Genomic DNA, 12799 nt, shown 5'->3' on the forward strand with positions numbered 1-12799 from the left:
GCAGGAGAGGACTCGTCAGACTTGCCAGTGACATGGCCTGCAGGACTATTGGCTTTCCTGGGTAAGGAGGGAATTGACACTGAGGGAGTTGGTGGTGTGGTTTCCAGGAGCTTGGTTACAAGAGGAAGGGATTTAGTGGTCAGTGGACTGCTTCCGCTGTCATCCAAAGTTTTTGAACTTGTCACTGACTTATGATGAATGCGCTGCAGGTGACGTATAAGGGAGGATGTTCCGAGGTGGTTAACGTCCTTACCCCTACTTATTACAGCTTGACAAAGGCAACACACGGCTTGACACCTGTTGTCTGCATTTGTGTTGAAATAATTCCACACCGAAGAGGTGATTTTTTTTGTATTTTGACCAGGCATGTCAATGGCCATATTCGTCCCACGGACAACAGGTGTCTCCCCGGGTGCCTGACTTAAACAAACCACCTCACCATCAGAATCCTCCTTGTCAATTTCCTCCCCAGCGCCAGCAACACCCATATCCTCATCCTGGTGTACTTCAACAGTGACATCTTCAATTTGACTATCAGGAACTGGACTGCGGGTGCTCCTTCCAGCACTTGCAGGGGGCGTGCAAATGGTGGAAGGCGCAAGCTCTTCCCGTCCAGTGTTGGGAAGGTCAGGCATTGCAACCGACACAATTGGACTCTCCTTGGGGATTTGTGATTTAGAAGAACGCACAGTTCTTTGCTGTGCTTTTGCCAGCTTAAGTCTTTTCTTTTTTCTAGCGATAGGATGAGTGCTTCCATCCTCATGTGAATCTGAACCACTAGCTATGAACATAGGCCAGGGCCTCAGCCGTTCCTTGCCACTCCGTGTCGTAAATGGCATATTGACAAGTTTACGCTTCTCATCAGACGCTTTCAATTTTGATTTTTGGGTCATTTTACTGAACTTTTGTTTTTTGGATTTTACATGCTCTCTACTATGACATTGGGCATCGGCCTTGGCAGACGACGTTGATGGCATTTCATCGTCTCGGCCATGACTAGTGGCAGCACCTTCAGCACGAGGTGGAAGTGGATCTTGATCTTTCACTATTTTAACCTCCACATTTTTGTTCTCCATTTTTTAATGTGTGGAATTGTATGCCAGTATCAATAGCAATGGCCTACTACTATATATACTGCGCACAACTAAAATGCACCACAGGTATAGAATGTAGATGGATAGTATACTTGATGACACAGAGGTAGGTACAGCAGTGGCCTTCCGTACCGTACTGCTATATATCCTGGTGGTCACTGTGTCAGCAAACTGCAAAACTAAAATGCACCACAGGTATAGAATGTAGATGGATAGGATACTTAATGACGACACAGAGGTAGGTACAGCAGTGGCCTTCCGTACCGTACTGCTATATATACTGGTGGTCACTGTGTCAGCAAACTGCAAAACTAAAATGCACCACAGGTATAGAATGTAGATGGATAGTATACTTAATGACGACACAGAGGTAGGTACAGCAATGGCCTTCCGTACCGTACTGCTATATATACTGGTGGTCACTGTGTCAGCAAACTGCCAAACTAAAATGCACCACAGGTATAGAATGTAGATGGATAGTATACTTAATGACGACACAGAGGTAGGTACAGCAGTGGCCCTCCGTACCGTACTGTTATATATACTGGTGGTCACTGTGTCAGCAAACTGCAAAACTAAAATGCACCACAGGTATAGAATGTAGATGGATAGTATACTTAATGACGACACAGAGGTAGGTACAGCAGTGGCCTTCCATACCGTACTGCTATATATACTGGTGGTCACTGTGTCAGCAAACTGCAAAACTAAAATGCACCACAGGTATAGAATTAGAATGTAGATGGATAGTATACTTAATGACGACACAGAGGTAGGTACAGCAGTGGCCTTCCGTACCGTACTGCTATATATACTGGTGGTCACTGTGTCAGCAAACTGCAAAACTAAAATGCACCACAGGTATAGAATGTAGAAGGATAGTATACTTAATGACGACACAGAGGTAGGTACAGCAATGGTCTTCCGTACCGTACTGCTATATATACTGATGGTCACTGTGTCAGCAAACTGCACAACTGAAATGCACCACAGGTTTAGAATGTAGATGGATAGTATACTTAATGACGACACAGAGGTAGGTACAGCAGTGGCCTTCCGTACCATACTGCTATATATACTGGTGGTCACTGTGTCAGCAAACTGCAAAACTAAAATGCACCACAGGTATAGAATTAGAATGTAGATGGATAGTATACTTAATGACGACACAGAGGTAGGTACAGCAGTGGCCTTCCGTACCGTACTGCTATATATACTGGTGGTCACTGTGTCAGCAAAACTCTGCACTGTACTCCTCCTATATAATATTATACTGGTGGTCCCGACTCCCCAGTCCCCACAATAAAGCAGCACACTGAGCACAGATATGGAGTGTTTTTCAGGCAGACAACGTATACTGGTGGTCACTGTCAGCAAAACTCTGCACTGTACTCCTGCTATATAATACAGCTGCTCCTCAGTCCCCACAATTAAGCAGTGTGAGCACAGATATATGCAGCACACTGAGCACAGATATGGAGTGTTTTTTTCAGGCAGAGAACGGATAAAACTGGTGGTCACTGATCAGCAAAACTCTGCACTGTACTCCTATATTAATATAAAGCTGCTCCCCAGTCCCCACAATGATATAAGCAAGCACAAATATTTGCATCAACTCAACAATGAATAAACGGAGAGGACGCCAGCCACGTCCTCTCCCTAACATTTCCAATGCACGAGTGAAAATGGCGGCGACGCGCGGCTGCTTATATAGAATCCGAATCTCGCGAGAATCCGACAGCGGGATGATGACATTCGGGCGCGCTCGGGTTAACCGAGCCATACGGGAGAATCCGAGTATGGCTCGGACCCGTGTAAAAAGGGTGAAGTTCGGGGGGGTTCGGTTTCCGAGAATCCGAACCCGCTCATCACTAATAAAAACAACTAAAATCATGTAATTTTCGCAGTTTAAAACCTGACATTTGAACAGGACTTTGGTGCATAACCACAAAATTCGAGTGTATTTGGATTTCTCTAAATCCTAACTGCACAGCTCTAAAGAAGAGTTGGGCTCAAGCATAGATACACCAATTCTGTAACAATTATTGGCTGGTGCTAGTTCGCACTGACGGCAATGGGGCAAATTCAGACCTGATCGTAGCCATGCAAAATTTTGCACGGCTACGATCAGTCACCCTGACATGCGGGGGGACGCCCAGCACAGGGCTAGTCCACCCCGCATGTCTGGCCCACCCCCTGCTGCACAGGTACAAAAGCATTGCAGCTTTTGTCCCTAAAGAGTAGCTCCTTACCAGTGCAGCTCCTGCGTGCTGGCAGGAAGCTACCTGTTGCTCATGCAGCCGCTGCGGCCCGCCATCCGCACGGTCCGGGTATGACTGCGTTGCCCGGACCGCGCTCCCTAAACGGCGGCCCAATGCAGCCGGCCCTCTTGCCCAGCTAACGCCTCTGCCTGTCAATCAGGCAGAGGCAATCGTTGGGCAGAGATGCCGATCGCATCTCTGGAATGCGCCAGCACGCTGCGGCACCGGCGCATGCGCAGTTCAGATCTGATCGCCCGCTGTGCGAAAATGCACAGCAGTGATCAGGTTTGAATTAGGCCCAATAACAGGTAGAATGGATGGTGTAATGGTAAACATTACTACCACACAACAGTAATGCATGTCCTCCTCATTCTTGCGTGGGTTTTCCACTGGGTACTCCAATCTCCTCTAGCACACCAAAAATTTACTGGTAGGTTAATTGGCTTCTGACATAAAAATGAACCAAGGGGGAGATGTACTAGGCATTGAAGAGTGATAAAGTGGAGAGAGATAAAGTACCAGCCAATCAGCTCCTAACTGCCATGTTACAGGCTGTGTTTTCAAAAATGACAGTTTGGAGCTGATTGTCTGGTGCTTTATCTCTCTCCACTTTATCACTCTCCAAGGTTTAGAACATCTGGCCCTATATAGTATGTGTGCCTATGTAATAGATTGTAAGCTCCACTGAGCCACGGACTGATGTGGTTGACTCATACCTCCTAATTGTCCCACTTTCAGCGGGACAGTCCTGCTATTCGGACCCTGTCCCACCCGTGGGCAGCAATGTCCCGCGGGCGGGGGGGGGCAGTTGGGAGAGCATTTGATCACCCGCTGCTCTGCTCTGCAAAGCAGCTGGTGATCACTGAATACATGCTGTGCAGAGAGAGTTAGATTTGGGTGGGGTGTGAAGTGTTCAAACTGAAATCTTAATTGCAGTGTCAAAATAAAGCAGACAGTATTTACCCTGCACACAAACAAAATAACCCATCCAAATCTAACTCTCCTGCACATGTTATATCTGCCCCCCTCCAGCGGTGCGATCGGGTAGGAACTGCGCATGCGCGGCATGCGCATTGCGCACGCACATAGTTGCCTGTTGGCTGTCACCGGGCAATGACGCCGGGAACGAGAAAAGCGGTCACAGCAGCGACCACAAGAAGATTGACAGGAGGAAGGCGTGTCGGGCGTCAACTGGCCGTTTTCCCGGGAGTGGTCCAGCAAATGCAGGCGTGTCCAGGCGTTTTGAGGGCTGACGTCAAATCCGGAACCTGCATCGCTAGATCCGTCGCAAATGGTAAGTAGGTATAGGGCTGATCTTGTTTTGCTAGAGACTTATTTAGCATAGCAGGGCTGCACAAGCGTTCGCAGCCCTGCTATGCTAAATACACTCCCCCATAGGCGGCGTCAGGTTGTTCGGACGAGCAGCAAAATGTTGCTAGGTGCGATCAACTCGGAATGACCCCCATGGTTTTGCCCAACTGCTAATAAATTTGCTGCTGCGATCAATTCTGAATTACCCCCACTGTCTGAAGATGCCCTACGCTTTCCGGAATGAAGGGGACTGCAGCCTGCAGCTCTAATTAATCTTTAGCAGGAGATATCTATAATACCTTCTGCATTAGGCTGCTGTTAAATATGCTAAATGCTTAAATAATTTTACATAAACAGGGGCTTGATAATTAGGCTCCTAAATAGTTTTCCCCATAAATGCTCGATGGAATCCATTTTCTCTCCCAGAAGCCAATTAAACTTCTACATCTAATATATGTTTGAACTTTGAATGCATAAAATCGAGTAGTAAAAAAATAAAAGAAAAGGGGAAAATACAGAATTCACAGAAATATAATAAAAGCCAGGAAATAAATACTCATATAAACGAAGAGCTAAATAAAGATCCTGAGGAGAAGCTAATCTCTGGCATTGTATCACCTGTCGCACTGCACCACACGCCAAGGATTAAAGGAACCAATAATACTGTTTAAAGCAGAAATGGGGACAGTAAACGTCTCCCATTACCTCAGTCATTGATTTGACAGCAGGAAACATATGTCAAAACAAAGCTAACTCCTGTCCTGAGGCCCCTGCAGGAGACCCAGTCATTCCCAGCCAGGTCACGGTGCTTAAGGCCTGTCAGGCAGTGTACCACGTGGCCTGCTCTATAATCCCTGTATGGGCAGGCTGTGCCACACAACACTGCCAGCGGCTGACATCATTCAATTAGGCGGCTCATTATCCCATAGACAGCACAGGAGACGGCTTTCTGTCTGATACAGGCCGTGAGAGATGAGAGTGTCCAGGGAGCATTAACCTGAGGGGGATGTAGGACTGAAAGCTATCACAGCCTGAGACCTGTGCAGGTGAGAGATGGGGCTGAGGATTTAAATGTTCACCTGAAAGTTTCACTTTTTTTTTTTTTACATCTTTAAAATATTTTTGTTTTGCGAAAGAGAAGACATGGCATTGCCCGCCTGTAGTGACTTGTATACACTCACTGCATATACCACTAGCACTCCCCTTTACTATCAGAAATACGTGGTTGGCAATCATCAATGCTCCTGGTTCGATGGAAAACATTTTTTGCATGTGATGTTGGGTTTGCGCCTATTACCGATGGACCATGTTTGAATACGTCCATTCATCTGCAGAAGCTCCTGTGCAAATGATGAAATTTTCGTTTCCACTGCGCATGCACTAAATAACCATTGTTGGTTAAACCATCAAGTGGTTACCTGGCAATGCCTCCACTATTCGGAGTCCTTATTGGCTTTATGCCAATGGCATTCCATCCCTACTGCTCCCTCCCTTATGGGTTACATGGGTCAGAGACTGTATCCAGGTGCTGTCTCCTAGCAACCATAGAGAAACCATCTCCTGGCTGAAGCCATTACAGATACTTGCTGTAACTGAAAAAGTAAAGCTGGTGTGAGATTCTCGTAGAATATTCTAGTGCACAGGTTCTCAAACTTGGTCCTCAGGACCCCACACGGTTCATGTTTTGCAGGTCACCTGTAGATTTTTAAAATGTGACAGTGGGTGATACACAGTGCACCTGCCGGGTGACATGGAAAACGTGAACCATGTGGGTTCCTGAGGACCGAGTTTGAGAACCACTGTTCTAGTGTATGCCTGGGGAAGCTACATGCTAAGGAATTGATGTATCAAGCAGTGGAAAGAGTGGAGAAGTGTACCAATGAAGAAGTTCCTCAAAGCCAGGGGTGGATCCAGAAGAAAATGACAGGAGGGCACCATGATAGGGAAATGAGGGGTGGTAAGCGGTGGTAGGTAAATTTGCACGTGCCAAAGGTGTGCTTGTCACAGAAAGGGGTGTGGCCTCCCTACAAGGGGTGTGGCCTCACTGGCTATATAGGCCACAAATGCTAGTTGTGGCGAGAGAGAGCGCGAGAGGGAAGGAGAAAGAGAGAGGGAGAGAGAGAAAGAAGAAGAAAGAGAGTGAGGGAGGGAGCAGGAGAGAGAGAGAGGGGGAGGGAGAGATATACTAAGCCTTGAAGAGAGATAAAGGGGGGATGTGCCCTCCCTTGGATCTGCCAGTGTCCACAGCGGGATATAGTTATGCGACCACCGGTCAGGAGACCGCCGATCACAATACCTCCCCCTACATTCCACCTCCTCAGAATCCTGACAGTCGGTATGCCGACTACCAGGAACTATTCCCACTCGTGGGAGTCCACAACACCCATAGAGTGGGAATAGAACCTGTGGCAAGCGCAGCTAGCCAACGAGCCCATAGCATGGCAAGCACAGCGAGCCTGCAAGGGGCTTGCTGCGCTCACCCCCCCCCCCAACCCCCCGCTGGCCATCTCGATGCCAGGATCCCGGCGTCAGTATGCTGACCGCCAGTCATCTCCTGACCGCCAGTCACACATATCCAACCACCACAGCAATCAATCAGGCTTGAGGTTGCATTTTACATGTGCATTCTATAAAATGTTAGGTAGAAGCTGGTTCTCCACTGGTCCACTATTTTCCCTTCCTGATACATCAACCCCCTAAGATTCTACACAGCCATTCTGGGGATGATTTCTGAGCGGCTGAGTGTTCCCCCATAGTAGGTCCTCCAATTGTAAGTAGCCGTGACACAAACAAATTGAACACTGTACATTTCCAATCTGCCATATATAAGAACTACGGGGGTCATTCCGAGTTGATCGGAGCTGTGCTAAATTTAGCACAGCTATGATCATCTTCCCTGACATGCGGGGGGACGCCCAGGAAAGGGCTAGTCCGTCCCGCATGTCAGTTCCTCCCGCACAAGTACAAAAGCATCGCACAGCGGCAATGCTTTTGTACTTGTGGAGTAACTCCCGGCCAGCGCAGACCCTGCGGCTGGCCGGGAGTTGATCGTCGCTGCACCTGGTCGCAGCGGCTGCGTGTGACGTCACGCAGCCGCTGCGGCCCGACCCCCCCCCCCCCCCCCCCGCCGCACGGTCCGGGCGCACCTGCGTTGGCCGGACCGTCCCCCCATAACGACGGACAAACACCACCGTGCCGCCCCCTCCCGCCCAGCGACCGCCTCTGGCTGTCAATCAGGCAGAGGCGATCGCTAGGAAACGACGGCGCATGCGCAGTTCCGACCCGATCGCTGTGCTGCGATAAACTGTAGCGAGCGATCGGGTCGGAATGACCCCCTAGGTACAGAGAGGCTGTTGGGAGGGATATGTTATAATGTGCCAGTGTAATCATGAGCCTCTTACAAATGCTAATATTTTGCGCTTTTTTTTTTTTTTCATTTTGCAATCTAGTTTTGCAAACATATTGGAAGTTTTATGGAAGTTCTAAGAACTCCTGTTCCTCTCTGTTACACCTCTAGTATGACTAATGCTACAACTGGTGCTATTAGTGATACACAGGGCGAGTGAGTAATCTTGTGTCACAGGCCACAGTTATTGCAGCTGTCCCTATAGATGCAGTAACATTGTAGTGTGCAGTGAGACATCTTCACTGACAATCCTCAGGATCTTGTAATGCTTTGAATACCAGTTCTTGTCTGCTGGTTACCATCTTCTCTGTGGGCTTTGTACTCAGTCCACAAAAAGGTTTCTATAAAAGCACAGTGCAGCATTGTAAATATGGTGTAACCCACAGCAACCTATATGTTTACGGTTTACCTCAATATGTCTAGTGTTAGCCATAAACTTCACAAGCCAACGTAAAAAGGCAGCCCTGCATACACTACACAATGGGGGTGATTCCGAGTTGTTCGCTCGCTAGCTGCTTTTAGCAGCATTGCACACGCTAGGCCGCCGCCCTCTGGGAGTGTATCTTAGCTTAGCAGAATTGCGAACGAAAGATTAGCAGAATTGCGAATAGAAATTTCTTAGCAGTTTCTGAGTAGCTCCAGACCTACTCACAAATAGCGATCAGTTCAGTCAGTTTCGTTCCTGGTTTGACGTCACAAACACGCCCTGCGTTCGGCCAGCCACTCCCCCGTTTCCCCAGACACTCCCGCATTTTTCCCTGAAACGCCTACGTTTTTCCGCACACTCCCAGAAAACGGCCATTTTCCGCACACTCCCAGAAAACGGCCAGTTTCCGCCCAGAAACACTCACTTCCTGTCAATCACACTACGATCAGTAGAACGATGAAAAAACTTCGTTACGCCGTGAGTAAAATACCAAACTTTTGTGCTAATTTACTTGGTGCAGGCGCATGCGCAGTTTGCGACTAATCGCTGCGTAGCGAAAAAAAATAACGAGCGAACAACTCGGAATGACCCCCAATGTTTGGAGGCTTACTTTCTCCTGAATGTGCGCTTTGGGGAGGTATGTCTTCCTAGGTGTTAATTACATTAAAATGGTGGAAGATATTTTAAAGACTTTTCGGATTAACTACTACTTTATCCGTGGCAAATTTCGAGAAGTTGCTGAGGTTTTGCAGTTATCCTATAGTGGAGAAAATTGATTGTACTAAACCACAGCAATTACATACATGCTTTTATTTCTAACATTCACTAGATAGAAAAATAGCTCGTTTCTGATTGGTTGGGGTGGATTGGTACGCATTTTACACATAAGTACCATGCCACATATGGGATGATTGATTAATTCATAGACCAACATGACAACAGATAGAGTGATCCAGGATTGGTATTTAACATATGTTAGCCTGGGTGTGTTCATTATAATTATTAGGACAAGAAATTCCCAGACATACGTTGTATTACATACAGTGCTGGTCAGGTGACACACAAACGACAAGCATTGTGCTCCAAGTCAGTCTGTGTTATTCATCACTACAGTAAGCATGAGCAATTATATCTGAGCTCTGTATCACAGCAGAAAATTGAGGTGCAATCATTTTCGCTTATAATGAAAAGATTCGTCTTAGTCCCCAAGCAGACACAATAATGAATATTATACAAGAAGAGATATATAAGTAGGGATGGCCATCAGTGGATTATCCATCGATGGTTTCAATCGAAGGTACCTTTGGTGGCTAACATCAATAGTATGAAACCATCTGCTAGGGAACCATCGATTGTTTCACCCACCGATGGTCATCCCTTCTTTACCATCTGGATCTTCCCCATCAATGGCTAAAGTATTTAACATCACAGACCATCAATGAGGTCAATGGCCATCCCTATATATAAGGTAAATCTAAAGTTTTGCTTACCATGGGTTTTCAGGGCCCCTTGATGATTCCAATGGTCCAATCATGACTTTCGAGGGCCCCTTGATGACTCAAATGTTTCAAGCAATATGCCTATCTCTTCTCATAAGACGACCTTTCTCAGTAAATCCACTGTGTATGTGAATCAGACAACAGGTAACAGGGAGATGATCACTAAACCATTGGAGCTGTCCGGGGAATTTGTCAAAAAGGAGTAGAACTGCCCCAGAGGTACAGTCAGAAGAACTTTGTAATCTTATTTTAGTCACCTACACCAAAGGGCCCCATACACTACAACGATATGTCTGAGGATGAAGTCGGAGGCGATTTCCCTTGAACCGCCCGGCAGCTTCCCTGACAGCAGGATCGCATACGATACATCGTATGCGGTCCTTTTGCATACAATGTATCGTATGCGATCCCAGCCATGCCTGCGGGATCCGACATATCACGAGTGCAGCACTAACGACCTAGGGGCTCCGATCCGATGCTCACGGGAATGCACATCGGATCGGATGTAAAACTATCCGATTTGCCACTTTTCATCCGATTTATCGGCCCAAAAGGTCGAAATCGGATGAAATCGGGCATTATCGTTCTAGTGTATGGGGCCCTTAAGAACTAATGGGTCAATTCTATTAGGTGCAATTTCTGTATTGTGAAATCATGGCTCTCTAATTGCCGACACGTAGGCTCATTTCCTTGAAGTGCGCGCGTTAATCACTTTTCACGTGTAAATGGAAATTTGTGGGCATTGTAGCGATGAGTTGTTATATTTCTGCAGTCCGCAACCTGGGTGAAGTACATGAAATAGCGGCAAAATCTACCTGAACCTCCCCAGAAATGGCAAATAAACTGTGGAGCGTAGGAGGCTGTTAGTGGCCGTAAGCACTGTGTCGGAGGCAGCTACAGGGTGTCAAATGGCTGATTTGTACAAATTTTGAGAATGGTGGAATAAAGATAGCCAGCTATTGTATCTCGGCAAATACGAGTGTTTATATTTCAGCTATATTAAAATGCCTCTTATTGTTTGTTTGTTTGTTTGTTTGTTTGTTCGTTTTTTTAGTTTTTTAATGTTTAAATAAAAGTTTGAAAAACACCTGCAACTACCACTTGGAAGTACAAAAAGCCCTTTCCCATCAAAACATCACCTCAACATAAATATCCCACATCATTTACCTCTATATACAATTCCCACATCATTTACCTCTACATACATGTCCCACATAATTTACCTCCACATATGTGGCCCACTTCATTTACCTCCACATACCGTATGTGTCCCACATCATTTACACCTACACACACTGGCCCCACATCATTTACCTCTATATACAAGTCCCACATCATTTACACTTGTACACACATGTACCACGTCACTTATACCCCAACATACCTGTCCTCCATCATTTACCTCTACGTACATGTCCCACATCATTTATACCTCTAAATACGTGTCCCACATCATGTATACCTCTACATACATGTCTCACATCATTTATACCTCTACATACATGTCCCAAATAATTTATACCTCTACATACATGTCCCAAATCATTTATACCTCTACATACATGTCCCACATAATTTATACCTCTACATACATGTCCCACATCATCTATACCTCTACATACATGTCCCACATCATTTATACCTCTACATACAGTACGTGTCCCACATCATTTATACCTCTACATACATGTCCCACATCATTTATACCTCTACATACATGTCCCACATCATTTATCCCTCTACATACATGTCCCTCATCATTTATCTCTACATACCTGTCCCACGTAATTTATCCCTCTACATACATGTCCCACCATCATTTATACCTCTACATATATGTCCCACATCATTTACCTCTACATACATGTCCCACATCATTTACATCTCAACATACATGTCCCACATCATTTAGACCTCTACATATATGTCCATACTTGCCTACTTTTGAAAAAGCATTTCAGGGAGATTGTGACAGTAACACATATCGGTGCGGACGTGTACTGCTACATCTGAGAGGCGTGTCTTAAACATGACTTACATCCAAATGTAAATAAGTCCCAAAGGTAGTAAGATCTTATGTTGAAGAAAAGACTCTGATATATTTCAGGATTTGTTTGTGTATTATGTTTTGCAAGAGGTTGCATATACTGTAAGTGGCCACCAGAAACCTTATTTAAAATGCATGTAGCCAAAGGGATCATTGTGTCTTATAAGCAATGCAGGGAAATGGCACTGATGATCCCATTTAAATGTATGTATCTCTGATTTCTTTTGTTTCCCCAGGAATGTAACAGCTGCATAATAGGGGCATGGTATAATCAGGGAGATTGCAGATCTACTCAGGGAGTCAGGGAGATTGCTACTACTTCAGGGAGTCTCCTGCAGAATGAGGGAGGGTAGGCAACTATGTATATGTAACGGAGTGAATAGCGATTTAGTGCCTGCTACCGTGCAGGTGTAGTCCCACTGCTTACCTGTGGCCACACCCTCTCACTGGCAAGACGCTGTAGTTTTAATGAACCAGGACCTCTGGACAAATCCGGAGCATGGATACCTCCTCCCAAAAGCGGTCGTCGGTCAATCTAGGAAGGAGAGTGAGCTGATTAAGAAGTATCGACCCTTTTTCTCAGTGGAGAAGGGGATACGTCAGGGGTAGCGGCAACATTCACCAATCGGGTGAAAGGTCATCACTGACTAGAAGCCTCAGCTAACCAATTTTCACACACTCGCGCTCTCACGCGTGGTGTGACGATGGGGTTCTCACGTCCGTGAGCAAACCCCTAGTCAGGTGCACAGGAGGA

At 46.2% G+C, this 12799-nt stretch overlaps 1 protein-coding gene across 1 annotated transcript in view; it reads left to right on the forward strand.

The window, feature by feature from the left end:
* The first annotated feature begins 5602 nt into the window (after window positions 1-5602).
* Window positions 5603-12799, forward strand: part of PRRT3 (proline rich transmembrane protein 3) — a 169307-nt gene continuing 162110 nt past the window's right edge. Inside the window, exon 1 of the mRNA XM_063940946.1 lies at window positions 5603-5712. The gene's annotated coding sequence lies outside the window, so the exon portion shown is untranslated. The remainder of the gene's footprint in view (window positions 5713-12799) is intronic.

This window comes from Pseudophryne corroboree, chromosome 9 (assembly GCF_028390025.1).
Source record: "Pseudophryne corroboree isolate aPseCor3 chromosome 9, aPseCor3.hap2, whole genome shotgun sequence".
Taxonomy (NCBI): Eukaryota; Metazoa; Chordata; class Amphibia; order Anura; family Myobatrachidae; genus Pseudophryne; species Pseudophryne corroboree.